General features: G+C 43.9%; 1 long non-coding RNA gene across 1 annotated transcript in view; it reads left to right on the top strand.

Moving 5' to 3' along the window:
* LOC124227331 (uncharacterized) overlaps positions 1 to 14224 on the top strand; it is a 129578-nt gene that overhangs the window by 76378 nt on the left and 38976 nt on the right. The window contains exon 2 of the long non-coding RNA XR_006885452.1: positions 10972 to 11069. This is a non-coding gene — a long non-coding RNA (uncharacterized LOC124227331). The remainder of the gene's footprint in view (positions 1 to 10971; positions 11070 to 14224) is intronic.

Genomic DNA, 14224 nt, shown 5'->3' with positions numbered 1-14224 from the left:
CATAACTTTGCTAAAATATGCATGAGGAAAAACTGGAAGAAAATATATCAAAAGATTAATGGTGATTATCTTTGGGTTTTGGGACTATAGGTGACACTTTTTCTTTATGTGTTTCAGTATTTTAAAATTATCTGTAATGAGCATGTATTACTTTGTATAATGAGAAAGAAGAACTCAAAGAAAACTTAGAGGAATTGTTATTAGAGTGTTGAAAAGGAAATGTGAACTGAAAAGCCATCTATGAAGAATGGAAATCCGTCATTTTTATTTACACTAATGATATAATAGGGGTAAATACTTTTTTTTTTTTTTTTAAGATTTTATTTTTCCCTTTTTCTCCCCAACGCCCCCCGGTACATAGTTGTGTATTCTTCGTTGTGGGTTCTTCTAGTTGTGGCATGTGGGACGCTGCCTCAGCGTGGTCTGATGAGCAGTGCCATGTCTGCGCCCAGGATTCGAACCAACGAAACACTGGGCCGCCTGCAGCGGAGCGCGCGAACTTAACCACTCGGCCACGGGGCCAGCCCCGGGGTAAATACTTTTAATGGCAACAATATTAATAATGCTTATATTTGCACAGAGGTTTGTAGGATCTTACAGGGCTTATAATTTATAAAACATTTGCATTTGACATCTATGATCTCATTGATTCTTTAAATTTGCACAACATTTTCATCCCACATGGATTATCTCATCTGATAAGTTAAAGCAAGCCTGTAAAGGATAGGTATTGCTATACTGGTTTTATGGAGGACGCTCAATCCTGAGATGCTGGTAGGACTAAGAATAGAATAGAATGGAACTGAGCACTACAGAACTTGCAGGCTTTGCACCTCACTAGTGTAAGCTCTGGCCCAGTGGGCCCCAGCTCCCTCATCTACAAAATAAGGGAGATGCAGGAAAGGTCCCTTCCAGCTCTAACATCCTACGACCCTACAACCGGAGAGGTCTTGAGAGATGGAGAAATGTCTTGGCAGTCTTTAGCTTTTTGATCCCCCGATTCCTTCCCAGAGTTGAGATAATGATATAAAATTTAAAATGTGCTCTCTTGCTCTCTCTCTGTCTCTGTCTCTTTCCACTTCTGCTCCACGCAGAAATCCCTGCAATATCCTTTTCATCTCTTTGTGAATGATAAATAAGCAGAGCTCCATGGACGCAGCCTCCATACCTCTTCAGTTGAACCCCCTTATGCACAGAGGTTGTGGAAACATAGCCACGTTCATATGCAATGACTTATTGATTTATTACAGTGTCTCAGTGACAGGGTGAAGGGGCACGATGAAATAGACTCCCAGCCTCTCTCTATGCTCCCTTGGACCTGACAGCTTCACATCAGAAGGCACTTCCCCGGTCTGGCTGCCTCCTCTCTCCTGCCTCCTGTTACCCAAATAACATAATCACAAAATTGAAAGATTGGAGGAGAGGTCGATAAGTCAGCTCATCCACTCTCAGACTGGGGTAAGGATTGCTCCCAAATCACCCCAGCTTTCTTCCCTTATGGAAGCTCTCTTTATTTGATAACCAATTCAAGGCCAGAGGAAAAGGCATCAGAATATAAAGCGAGGGTTCCACTTTCCACATCCCATTTGTGTTTGAGTATAAATTATAGAGGGCACTTTAATTCTGCGTCCCAGTTTCTAGCCGTGCGGGGACTCTAATGGATTCGTCTGAAATTACGTTAGCTCCAGCCCCATCGTTCTTGCTCTGGAGGAGGCTGATAAATTGAGTCCCGCCAGTCAGATCACTTGATTGCCTTAGGGTGAAGCTTCAAGGGCTTCTCTCAAACCTTAGTATTCATTCATAAACATTTATTAAGTGCTTACTAAGTGCAAGGCAAAATCCAGAGCCTTGGCTTTTCCTCCCTCCCTCCCTTGGAAAAATGTTGTTTGAGCCCCTACTTAGAATATGACAGGTGCAGTGGAGATACAGTGACGAACTACAGATAGTCACTGCCAAAGAGAAAGTCACATTAGGGGGGAATGTAGATATATAAATAAACATGAGGCAGCCCAGTGGAGAGGGGAGAATCCATGTCAGTTAGACCGACTGGGTGTGAATCCCTACTCTGCCCTCATTAGCCGTGTGGTCTTGTGACAGGTCATGTCACTTCTCTGAGTTATTTCCTTATGTGTAAAATAGAGATAATTTATAGCCTTCTCATGGGGTGGACATGAAGATTAAGTAATATACAAAATCTGGGTCATACTAGAGGTGACCAATAAATATTAGTTTCCTTCCCTCTCAAATAATTATAATATGACATGGCAAGTGTTAGGATAATCAGAGTTGTATATCCCTGGAGCAAGAGAGGAGCCAGGCTCTGAGCTTCCGCTTATTCAGGGGGCACAGGGCGGGCGGCGGGTGGTGGTGGGGTAGGCGAGACCTAGGGCACTAACTTCATGGGTTATGGGGGTTTGATGAGCTTCCTGGGGCAGACAATGACTCCACAGAGAAATCGGCTGATGTTTCAGCCTCATGCTAAGATTTATAAGCAATTCACTCACTAGGCAGTATCCTCGAAGAAGAAGGAAATCACCCTGAAGAGAGAGAGTCAAAACGCACAATCTGGTTTGGGGTACTGGCCAGGGATTGGCAAAGAAGAAGGCTTTTGAGGATGGTGATCAAACTGTCTCCTGGTCTCAACTCCTGAATTTGTCAGGTCCAGCAGGGTTTAACATGAGTTGGATGAGGACAGGACCCTCTGACAAAAGCAAGGCTGCAGACCAAGCTAACCCCAGTGAGGTCCTGAGCTGCCTTCAGGAGATGGGAGCAGGGTGGTGAAGGCAGGGCCCACAGGAGCATCTTCTGTTAATGGAAGTGATGTCTATCTATTCAGTGACCAGGGAGGCACAGAGCAAGCATTTGGGTAACAGAGAAAGAGAGTAAAGGTCACAAAATGTGGAAGCAGTGGGCCATCGTCGCTGTTCAGGGATACACTATGGACACGTTAGGGAGTTCTCCACACAGTGGGAAGGTGCTTGAACTTGACAAGCTATTGTAATACTTGTCATGGCTCCACTTGCTCCTGAGGGCTCTGCTCTTGCAACCCCTATGACCATAACTGTGTGGCCAAGGTGAAGGTACCTGACATGAGGGAAGCATATGAAAGGCCTCCCAGGGGCCTCTGAGGTGGCCTGACAATGAGAATCTCAGTTATTGAGAGTATGAATGTGAGATAGATATTTGGCAGTTGGTGGAGTGGCAGATACGGATTGATCCAGAGAGAAGCAGGCATGGAAGGAAAGCTGAGCTCTAGAATGAGCTTCATGAACTCCAGCTGCTGATGGGACAATAAGACGACTTGGTCCCTAGAGCTCCCCTTGGTTTCTGGACAAATTCTCAGCTCTAGTCTCCACAAGCCTTCGTTGTTCTACTCTTCAGTCCTCCGTGGTTTGGTTCGTTGCCCTGGAATGTTTTTAAGAATCATTGTCATCAATGTCATGTGCTTTAAAAGCACCCACCTATAGAATGTTTAGCCCATACAACCCCAAATGACGAACGCTTTTGTTGGTAAGAGCTGAGGGCAGGAGATGATCACTCAGACGATCCATATTCTTCTACTATGTCTCCAGGCTGCCAAGGCCCAGGAAGGTCCGAGTCTCATATAAAGGTTCTAGGCACCAGAGAGATCTGACTGCTTGAGGGGTCCAGAAGGAAGGCTTTCAAAGGAGGTTTCATTTGTGATAGGTCTGATAAGAGATGCTAGTTTGGATAGGGTTCGATAGGGGTAAACAGAGGTGGGACATGTGGCCAGGAAAGGCCAGACTCCAGTATGTGCAAAGGCACGGAGGTGTGAAAGGTCATGTCAAGGCAAGAAAGAGTTGCTCTGTGTTTCTTGGGAGTGTGGTGGGATGTGAGGCAGGGAAGGTGGGTTGGGCCAGACTGTGACAGGCCCTGAACACACAGGCTTTATTCTGGAGATAAAGAGACATGAGTGTTAGGTTTTACTTAGTCAGAGGAGTTATGCGACTAGTTTCCATTTGACAAGGTAACTCTGGCAGTAGCAAAGAGGACTGGTTGGTGGTGGTGCCCCATGCAGAAGACAGAAAGACCACTTGGCAGCTAGTGAAACAGTTTAGGTAGAACAGGGTGAGGACCTGAAATGAGGGAGTGGCAGTGGAGGGCGAAGAAGATGAAGACTGGGAGAGATTTAGAAAGTAGCGAAAACATGACTTGATGAATGACTACATGTTGGGGGCCTGAGGAGCGGGCTGGAAAGCAGACTCCAGGTTTCTCTTTAGGATAGCAGGAGCACAGTGGTGGTTTAAATCTAAATAAACATTTCAGGAGGAAGAACAAGTTTTGAGAGAAAGATTGATCTCAGTTTGGTGAACACTGAGTTGGAGATGCATCTAGGACACTGCAGTAGAGATGCTGGCAGTTGGAAATGCCATCCTTGAATTCAGGAGAAAGCCGGGAACAGGCAATGTGGGTTCGGGAGCCATTGACAAGGTTGAAGTCATGGGAAAACAGGAGATCATCAGAGAAGAGTACTGTGATGGTGATAGGACAAGGGGTCTTAGCTTAAAGCTGATCAAGATGAATATAAAAGGGGGTGGCCTGAATCTATAAGACCCATTGTATTGAAGCAAAGTAATGGATGAAGGTCCATTGAGCTGTTTCAGCCTGGACTTTGTGAGGTTTTGCCCTTTGCCTGCAGGTTTAGAAACGTGACTTTAGTTCACCCAAGAGGTGAGTTGATCAAGATCTTGGGGTTTAATTCATGTAACGAAACTCAAAAGAATCTGCTTTCCAAGCTAGATTGAAGTTATATTAATTCACAAGAGGAAATGCAAAGAAGCACAAAGTAATCAGGTACTGATTAAAGGATGTAAATTCCACACTTATTGCTTTGTGTATATCTTGCTTCAAGGTAGCGATATTTCTATCGAAAAACGAGTATTTGCTATCTTCAACAGTATTCTCCAAAGGGTGTTCTATAGAGTAATAGTGTGACTGGAAGCTCTCCGAAATAAGTGTGGTAAAACTTAGTAAATAAGTTAAATAAGTTTGGTAAAACTTAAATCCTTCTCTTGGATGTTCACCAACTATATTTGGGTTAAAAACTTTAAGGAGTTCTAGAGTAAAGCAACCTGCTACGCCCAGCCCAGCATTTCCAAATCCTTTGTCCATAGAACTCTGTCACCTATGGCACCAGCCCTCATTTCGGGCCCGGCATAATCTATCTGTCTAATCGATAGCTCCTCCTGGATGTATCACAGACATCTCAAACTTAACTTGTTCAGAAACAGATTCTTGACTTCTGCCTCTCCAAGCCTGCTTCTCACCTTCTCCATCTTACTAAATGGCAACTTTACTTTCCAGTTTCTTGATCGCCAAATCTGGGAAGTGTCTCTCTTTTTCTAACACTTCACGTGCAAAAATCAGCAAAGTGTATTGGTATTCGAGGCTCCCCAGTACCATCGACATTGACACTCAAGACTATAAAGGCAAACACTTTCCTTAAATGTGGTTTCTCTTTTTATTTCTCCATAGTACTCATAGGACACTTCTGGTGATTAAAAGCAGAACAACTTAGTGTAACTTCAGTGTTCTGGGAAATGATATGTTCTAAATACTATATATATATAATGTATATGTATATATATCTAAATACATATATTTACTTATATAAATATGTGTATATACATTTAAATATTGATATATATATTTAAAACGCTTTTTAATTTATTTTTTGGTGAGGAAGATTGGCCCTGAGCTAACATCTGTGTTCATCCTCCTCTATTTTGTGTGCGGGATGCTTCCACAGCATGGCTTGACAAGCAATATGTAGGTCCGTGCCCAAGATCTGAACCCATGAACCCCGGGCCGCAGAAGCAGAGTGCACGATCTTAACCACTACACCACCGGGCCTGCCCAAGACTTTATTTTTTGGGGCAGTCTTAGGTTTATAACAAAATTGAGAGGAACGAAATCTATGTTGATTAATAATAATGGTAACACCTTGTGTTAGGTTCCTGTGGCTGCTGTAATAAGGTACCACAAATTCAGTGGCTTAAAACAATAGAATTTTATTTTCTCAGCTTGGAGGCTGGAAGTTGGAAATCCAGCAGGGCTGTGCTCCCTCTGGAAACTCTAGGGAAGAAGCGATCCTTCGCCTCTTCTAGTTTCTGGTGACCGTCAGCATTCCTTGACTTGTGGCCACAGCACTCCAGTTTTTGTCTCCGTGGTCACGTTGCCCCCTCCTCCTCTGTCTGCGTTATCTCCCTATGCATCACTCTTATAAGGACACTTATCACCACACTTAGGGCCTCCCTGGAGAATCCAGGAAGACTTCCTCATCTCAAAATCCTCAACTTCATTGCATCTGCAAAGACTCTATCCAAATAAAGTTACATTCACAGTGTCTCGAGATTAGAGTATGGACATATCTTTGTGGAGGGCCACTGTTCAGTCCACTACACACCTAATATTTATTGTTCTCTGTATGTTGCTTAAGTCAGTCTTGCTAGCGGCTACAAAGATTTTTAAATTAACATTCTGTCCTAAACCTTCGTAAATCATAACTCCTTTGGGAAGAGCTGCCAAAGACAAGACTGGATTAAAATTCTGAAGAGGAGAATGGTTTATAGAGGGAGTTAGAAACTTATAATCAGTAGCCAGATCAGAGGAAGCAAATTGACGTTGGTTAAATATCTTCTGCTGTTTGCTTTCAAATATGGTCTCATTCAATCCTCATTACGGATCTGTGATGCACCTACTTTAATCCGTACTTCTCTAAAGGGGGAAGTAGAGGCTCAGGAAGCTGGTAGCATTCCCAAGTCCCACTGACAACTACGGGCAGAGCCAAGATTCGCAGGCCAGACCTTGGCTCTTGTCTCACCAAGATTGCTCCTTCTCTAGCGGAGAGGGGATCTCTGGGTGCACACAGGACCTCTGAGCCAGCTGTCACGGGCACATGCTCATGTCCTTCTTTTGCTGGGGTCTCCAGGGGGAAGAAGAGGGTAGAGCTCTTAGGGCTTTGGAAATAGTTGGCTCCTTGGTCTGGGCTAATAGTTCCTGGATTTAATATTAGGACAGGGGAGGAAAGAAAGAATTATGAACAGTGTTCCTCTCCGCCACTCATCTTTGTGCATTATTACCATCATGGTATCTCCATAACTAAAGCACGGAAAAGGTAGGACAGACCCAAAAAATCCAAATGTGATTTTCCAGCCTGGGGGATGGAGCAAGGATGTTTGAAAGCATCAGCATGACAATTTCATAAGTTTCTTCCTCAATAATAATAATAATAAAAGCCCAGAAGGCAATAAGTTTTTTTTGTGAAAACTAATTATGACACTCTGGATTTTAAGATGAGCAAACATACGTTGCAGGGGAAAAAAAAGCAAATATAATACACTAGAAGATAAAACAACTTTGTTTTTCAAAATGAATCTTGAATGTTTCTCTTGGGTAAGAAAACTTTTTCATTTGAATTACAGAGAAGCAGAGAGAGAATTTCTTCTATGGTCATATGCACCAAATTCATTTCTTCTCTTGCCTCCTCGCCTTAAAATAATTGAATGACATCAGCATCCAGCATTGGAAAGTAGTGTCCTTAACAGGAGGATGACAGTTCAACCCTCCTGAGAGGGACCTGCATTTAATGAGAGAGCCGCTGGAGGCCCAGCCCTTGTAAAAGTTGCATTTCCTGCTAGATGGAGGTTAAATGTTTGGAATTACGGTGCAGTTGCAACAATCATTAAACAGAGTAGCCCATTTTAATTAGACTTAAATGCGTGAGTCACCAATGGTTTAATGACAAACATAATTTAATAATCAGGCCCTTCATTTATTCTGGAAACCCCTTGACTGTTCCTGGGATCCTCAGTGAGGGCATGTCAAGACTGCGAGAGTTATGGATCTCAGAAGTTTTTCCATATAATTAGCACAAACAGCGAATTCAATCTCATTGAATGTCTCTTTCTAGGCCAGATATATGGTTAATGCCTTGAGGGGCTTGGAGACGCACACCACGACAGAGCGCACACATTGGTTTCATTGCCGGCTCCCTTGCCCTCCCTGGTCCAGTCTCTAGAAGTACTTTACCCTTCATCTGGATGCTTGCAGGAAATGTCAACTGATTAGCCAATCAAGGCGGGTTCTGATAAAGCTTGGAACCCTCCGGGCATATGTAAATCCTATTAGTGGATCCTTCTGGAGAAAGGGCCTTTGACACCGTGAGAGTTGAAGCTATCTATGACGGTGGAATAACGGATGTGGGGTTCATGCTTTCTGGCAGAAAGGCCTGCCCGGGGAGTCTCATATCTCTCCCATGAAGGCAGGAGCCTCCTCTCTTACTAGAAGCTGACTGAGCTGGCTGTTCTGAGAGCAGTAGCTGTGGCCATGACCGAAACGACAGCTGCACACCTGAACGGTGTGAAAGGACTCTGGTCATTTTAGTTATCTTCACACAACGTGTGATCATCACTATCTGCAAATCTCAAAGGGAAAAAGTATTTGATCAATAGGCTCTTCGTTCCTCGTGGCTAACGCATTCTCGCAGCATCACTCGCAGGGCTGGGGCATGCTCAGTCTCCTAGAATTCACAGCCATCAGCTAGGGCGATGGCGTCTTCCCAAGTTGGAAAAATGTCCTAAGACATGATTGTGCTTTTAACAAATATTGTGTAGACAAATATGTCACTGCGAGGCAATTTACATTTAAGATAGCAGGTTTGTTTAGTAATAATATAGGTAATATTAGTAATTATAATTTAGTAATAACAATAGGTAACATTTACATAGAAGTTATCTGGTGTTAAATTTTTCTTCCAACAGCCAAATGTGGGAGATATTATGACCCTCATTTTACAGATGAGGAAACTGAGACAGAGAGGGTAAGTCACTTGTGGAAGGTCACGCAAGTAGTGAGAGTAGAGCTGGTTCCAAAGCACACACTCTCAACCATACATCACGCTAAAAATTCACCCCTCTAATCTATGTGATTCTTACCTTCAGTTACATAATTGCTTTTGCCACATGGACGAAGGCAACTTGAACAACGGCAACGTGAACACCAGGGAGCATGGCCTCCTGGGTCAGATAGAAATGAGCTGATACCCTATGTCCCACACTTACAGCTATGGGAGCCTGGGCAAATAACCAAATGTCTTGGACCTCAGTTTGCCCATCTAAAAATTGGGAACAATAGGTACATAACTCATGGGATTGTAATGGTTATATGTGATAGCTATGACAATACGTGACATTTATTGAGTGCTTAGTTTTGTGTCAACTATAAGACACATGGAAGTGATTGGCTTCTCCCTTGGCACAAGATAAGCATTTACATAAGCTATTATTATTGTTATTGTTTTCTTATTACATGTCAAACCCTTTTTGACAAACTTCAAGAGATCATCAACTGCTTTTGGTATACTGGAATTCTGATCCATTGAATATGGTTCTTAATAAGTGGGTCAAGAATGGAGCTCAGAAATCTTTTTTGTTATGTGCGATTTCACCTATAATTTATTTTCCATTTTAATCTAATGCATAATTGAACACACTTTTTAGAATATCGTATTCCATATTGCTTCTATTATTCTTGGAAATACTTTGTCTTTGTCATAAGACATTACTAAATCTAGCTAAATCTCCAGCTTCCTGAGAACCTGATAAACAGGCTCATTTTTCTTCACAGATTAGTAAGGAGAAGGGAATTAACTCTGAATCCTGATTCTTATCTATGGTTTAGGGGAAAAAATACAGTTAAAGTAACTTGAAATCATAGTCATAGTTCCCTCTTGGGCAAAATGATGGGGCTACACTGCAGAGTTGGGGCTGCTCGTGAGCTACAAGGTAGCGACTGCAATAACAGCATTTACTTTCAAATCCATTTCACAATCCGTGCTTGGCGAGAAGCACTTTCTACCTTTCAAGCTGTCAGGTTCTTGGCCTGAGCAAATTGGGCACAGCTTTTGGATTACGCCCTCAGTTCTTTCCCAGCTTACAAAGTGATCGTGCGTCACCAGCACGATCTATCAAGGGGAAAGCCATCTTAAGGCACCAGCCTAAAGTACAGAGGCAGGCTGAGGTGTAAGCAAGAGCACTGCAGAATTACGGATGTAATGAAATGGGTGAGCCTGCTATTACCTGTGTCCTAGATACGAAAGACGTTCATCTGATGGCCTGGAAAAGCTGGTGCCCCATTCCATTTTATTAGGGGGCAGCTGTTTTTGCATTTCCAGGTCAGGGAGCCCCGTTTCTCAGTAATCATCACAGTAGCTAGAATTGTACCCCTTAAAAAAAGCAACCAAGTTTGGGTCACCATCATCAAGCAGTCTCTTGATTGGAGTCACCTGGAAGCCAACTAGTTGGGTTAAGTTTTCTGTCTTCTTTCCAGCTAGTGCTTCTAAACCCCAGTATTCATGCCCCTCCTCCATTGGCCTCCTTGAGGCATTCGATGCTTACGTGTTCTTCCCACTTCCTTCTAGCAAAACCAGCTCTTGCCCTTTTTATCAAACATCAGTAACGTGCTAGTATCTTCTTAAGGCTTTTATTCTTGGTCTCCCAACTCTTTATGCTGTCAGAGACCAAATCTTTGAGCAAAGGGTTGGGAGATAGTGTGATAGAGGAGCAACTGGATCAGAAGATTGGAAATCAGAGGACAGGATTTTAGATTTGCTATCTAGCAGGTGTGTCACTCAACTCCCCACTCGGGGCCTTGGCTTCTTTATCTGTCAAATGGCTAGATTGGAGAATCTGGATTTTTATCTCATAGGCTTGTGGATCATTAGTGACATTCATTCTGGAGAAGAGGAAAATAGAACATTAAAAAATTTTTTTCCAACTCTGATGTTCTGCAATTCTAAGAGTGAAAGTGAGAATCTAAACTCGTGGGGGCATGTTTAAAGGGTGTCATCACACACTCCCCAAATATATGTCTCATCGTGGGCACAGACATGGGGAGAGGAATGGGCACGAATTCAGTGCCTTTTGTTAAGCGCATGCTTCTTACCTACAGGATTCCCATCATCGCTCTTTGAAGGAGATACTGTTATCACCAAAGTGCAGGTGAGCAAATGGAGACCTAGAGAGGACTTGCTCAAGGCCACACTGCAGGTAAGTGGCAGAGTTGATCAACTTTCCCATTCTGTCTACCCCAAGACTGGCCCCACGCAAAATATTTGGTCGAAAGATAATTCTTAGCAAATTCCCACAATTCCAGAAGCGCGAAGCCCTAGCTGCTCTTTCGCCATCCCTCAACATTTTTCAGTGTTCAAAGAGCCTGGACTTCTCTAGACTTTGGAGTCCAGCATGAAGCGTGTGGTGCTGCCTGAGACAGAGCCAAGGAGCACATCTTACTTTGGCCAGCTTTACTCATAGGTGGGGGTGGATGACCAGTTAGTGTTGTTGGAAGAGGATGGAAAGGTTTTCTACCGCACTCCTGCCTTCCCTGCGAGGGTGGCCAACTTGTTCCAATTTGCCCGGGACGTTTTCGGTTTTAAGACTGGAACTCCCAGGTCCAGTGAACACCTCAGTCCCAGGCAAACTGGGATGGCTGGTCACTCTAGTTTCCTGAGCTCTTGAATTTCTGTAGCTGGGAGGAAAAGCCTTCTATTTCATGCAATATAGGTAAAATCACATTTCTGCCTGTTGATATGTTACCTCATCAAATTTGGAGGTTCTATTTGAGATAGTTTGCTGCAAAACAGAGATGTCTGGGAAAATGCAAAATTTATTTTGGGGCTTTAGGCCAGGCGGACTCTCAAATGAGCCAAAACCTGATACAGCGAGAAGCCTTGTGGTTGTTGGCTGGGAAAGCAATGCTGCAGATATATCCTCACGAACAAAAGCAATGGATAACAGTTCAGACACGCTCTAGACTGACGCTCCAAATTGCAGAGTTGATTTGTAGTCGAACTACAGCCCACCGGGGTAATTCTGCCGGGTATGAATCAGGCAAGGAGCCATAGAGAGTTGTTTATTTAACCAGGAACTACAGTTAATGGTTCTCCTCAGCCAACCTGGGAAGATTAGGTAGTTAAAATTACACAGTGCAAACTCTAACTTAAATGTCCACACACACACAATGATTTGCCAGGCCCTTGTTCTAATAGAGAGCAGGAACCGAGACTCCCAGAAAGCGTGTAACAGAATAGAGACCTTCTAGGGTGAGGAAAAGAGAATTGGCCTTTGTTGAATACCATGCTAGGCGTTTGACATATACGATTTAATTTGATTCTTTTGGCAACGTGCCTTTTACATTGTAGTTCCTGCCCTCCCTCCCCATGTCCATTGCACAGATGAGGAAATCGAGGCTCAGGCTCAGGGAGAGGTTAACAGCTTGCCCAGGTGCACATGGCTGTCTGACTCCCACTTTATCCCCTATACTGATCCAAGGCTGGGACACAGAGAATGGGCTTCGTTAGTTTGCCTGAGGTAGGCCCTGGGTGCAAGGGAGTTACCTGCTAATTTTGAGACTGGGGACGCCCACAGAGGGACAGATCTTCAGCATGGCTTCAGCCACCAGGAGGCAACATGGGCCCAGATATGGATATCAAAGACCAAATGTGTCCAGATAGCACCCAGTACAACTGGAAGTTCCAGGAACCAGAATGCCTGGAGGCAGCCCAGCAAAGCTCCTCAGGAGACCCACAGCAGGAGGTCCCAACTTGTGGCCAGCATCGGAAGAGGGAGCGATGCGGCCAACAGCACTCTAATCTTACACTCTGGAGGTTCTGATTCAGTGGGTCTAAGGCAGGACAGAAAGGTGAATGTTTAACAAGCTGATTTAACCACTGCCCGATTGGGACACCACTCATTTACAAAATAAAACACAGAACCTGGAAAATGAGGCCTACGGTCTATTCCTTTCTCAGCTACAGTGTTCTAAATTGAGGGACAATTTTAAGTTGTAAAAACCTTTTGTGATGGCGAGAATGGATAAATTGCCTCATGGGTGGCCAAACCTGGCGCAACAGTCATTTATCATCTCTGTACCTTAGTTTCCCCAAATGCATGATGCCGTGATATCTGAAAGGATCTTTCTGAAATCTTGGGAAGATAAGTTAAGTGCATACACAGAGTACTGTGAGATTTTGGGAGGAGAAGAATTCCAGCTTTATCATTAAAACAGCACTTTACTGTAGCAGCTATGAACTGCCACTTTTGGTTCTCGATGATCTTGGGAAGAAGATATAGTTCTTGAGTCATAAAGCCTATAAAAATCTCTTTAATTATTCATCTGAAAACTACTTTGAACCATGTGCATCATTCTCCAGCACTCAGAGGAGAAGGCAGCCAGCAAGAGTTCTCCTCCAACCCACGGACATACTGTGTAGCCCCATGAGTCTGTCCTCACGGTTAGAGCTGCCAATCATTAGTCAGTTCTCTTGGCTGCTAATTCTCAGTCAGGAGTTGATAGAGAAGACCTTAACAGAGTCTCTGGTGTGCAAATGGACTTTGTCTCAAAAGTTCATTTGGAACTTGGAAAACTACAACGTGTTTAAACTGTGATTAGTTCCCTCCATCCATAAAATACCATTTATCCCAAGAGATACCTGAAGTCCTGAACCAAGATGGTGACAGACCTTGGTGACGCAGTTTAGCAATGTATCTTTGGGGAAATACACCCAGCAAAGAAAAACTACTTCCCTGCTGTGGTAAGATCTGAGGTTTGGGACATCTACCTTCCTCTAGGGAAAATAACAGTCTCCCTCAACAGCCGGCCAAGGGAAGAAGGACACTGAGCTTTATATGCAAGTGGGCCACTCCTGTGACCCCGTTGGATAAGGCTGGGGCTTGGTGATAAGGGGCAGGGATAGGATTGTTGGCTTTTCAGTTTGGGGATGGAAACTTTCAGATAATATGAAGTGATGCTCCAGGAGACAGGAATGGGAGGGTGTAGTGGATTGAATGGTGGCCCCTCTGAGGAGATGTCCATTGGAACCCGTGGTTGTGATCTTGCTTGGAAAAAGAGTCTTCGCAGATGTGAGTATGTTAAGGATCTCCAGATGAGATCATCCTGGATTAGAGTAGGCCTTGAATCCAATGGCAAATGTCCTTAGAAGAGCAGAGAAGGGGAGAAGACCCAGAGAAGCCTGTGTGATAATGGAAGCAGAGATTGGATTTTGCGGTTGGAAGCCAAGGAGAGTGCCAGGAGCTACAGAAGCTGGAAGAAGCAGGGGGGGATTCCCTCCGAGAGCTTTTAGAGGGAGCGTGGCACCGTGGACACCTTGTTCTGTACTTCCAGCCTCCAGAACTGTGAGAATAAA

The sequence above is a fragment of the Equus quagga genome, chromosome 15, assembly GCF_021613505.1.
Source record: "Equus quagga isolate Etosha38 chromosome 15, UCLA_HA_Equagga_1.0, whole genome shotgun sequence".
Classification (NCBI taxonomy): Eukaryota; Metazoa; Chordata; class Mammalia; order Perissodactyla; family Equidae; genus Equus; species Equus quagga.
This window is presented reverse-complemented; position numbering and strand designations above follow the sequence as displayed.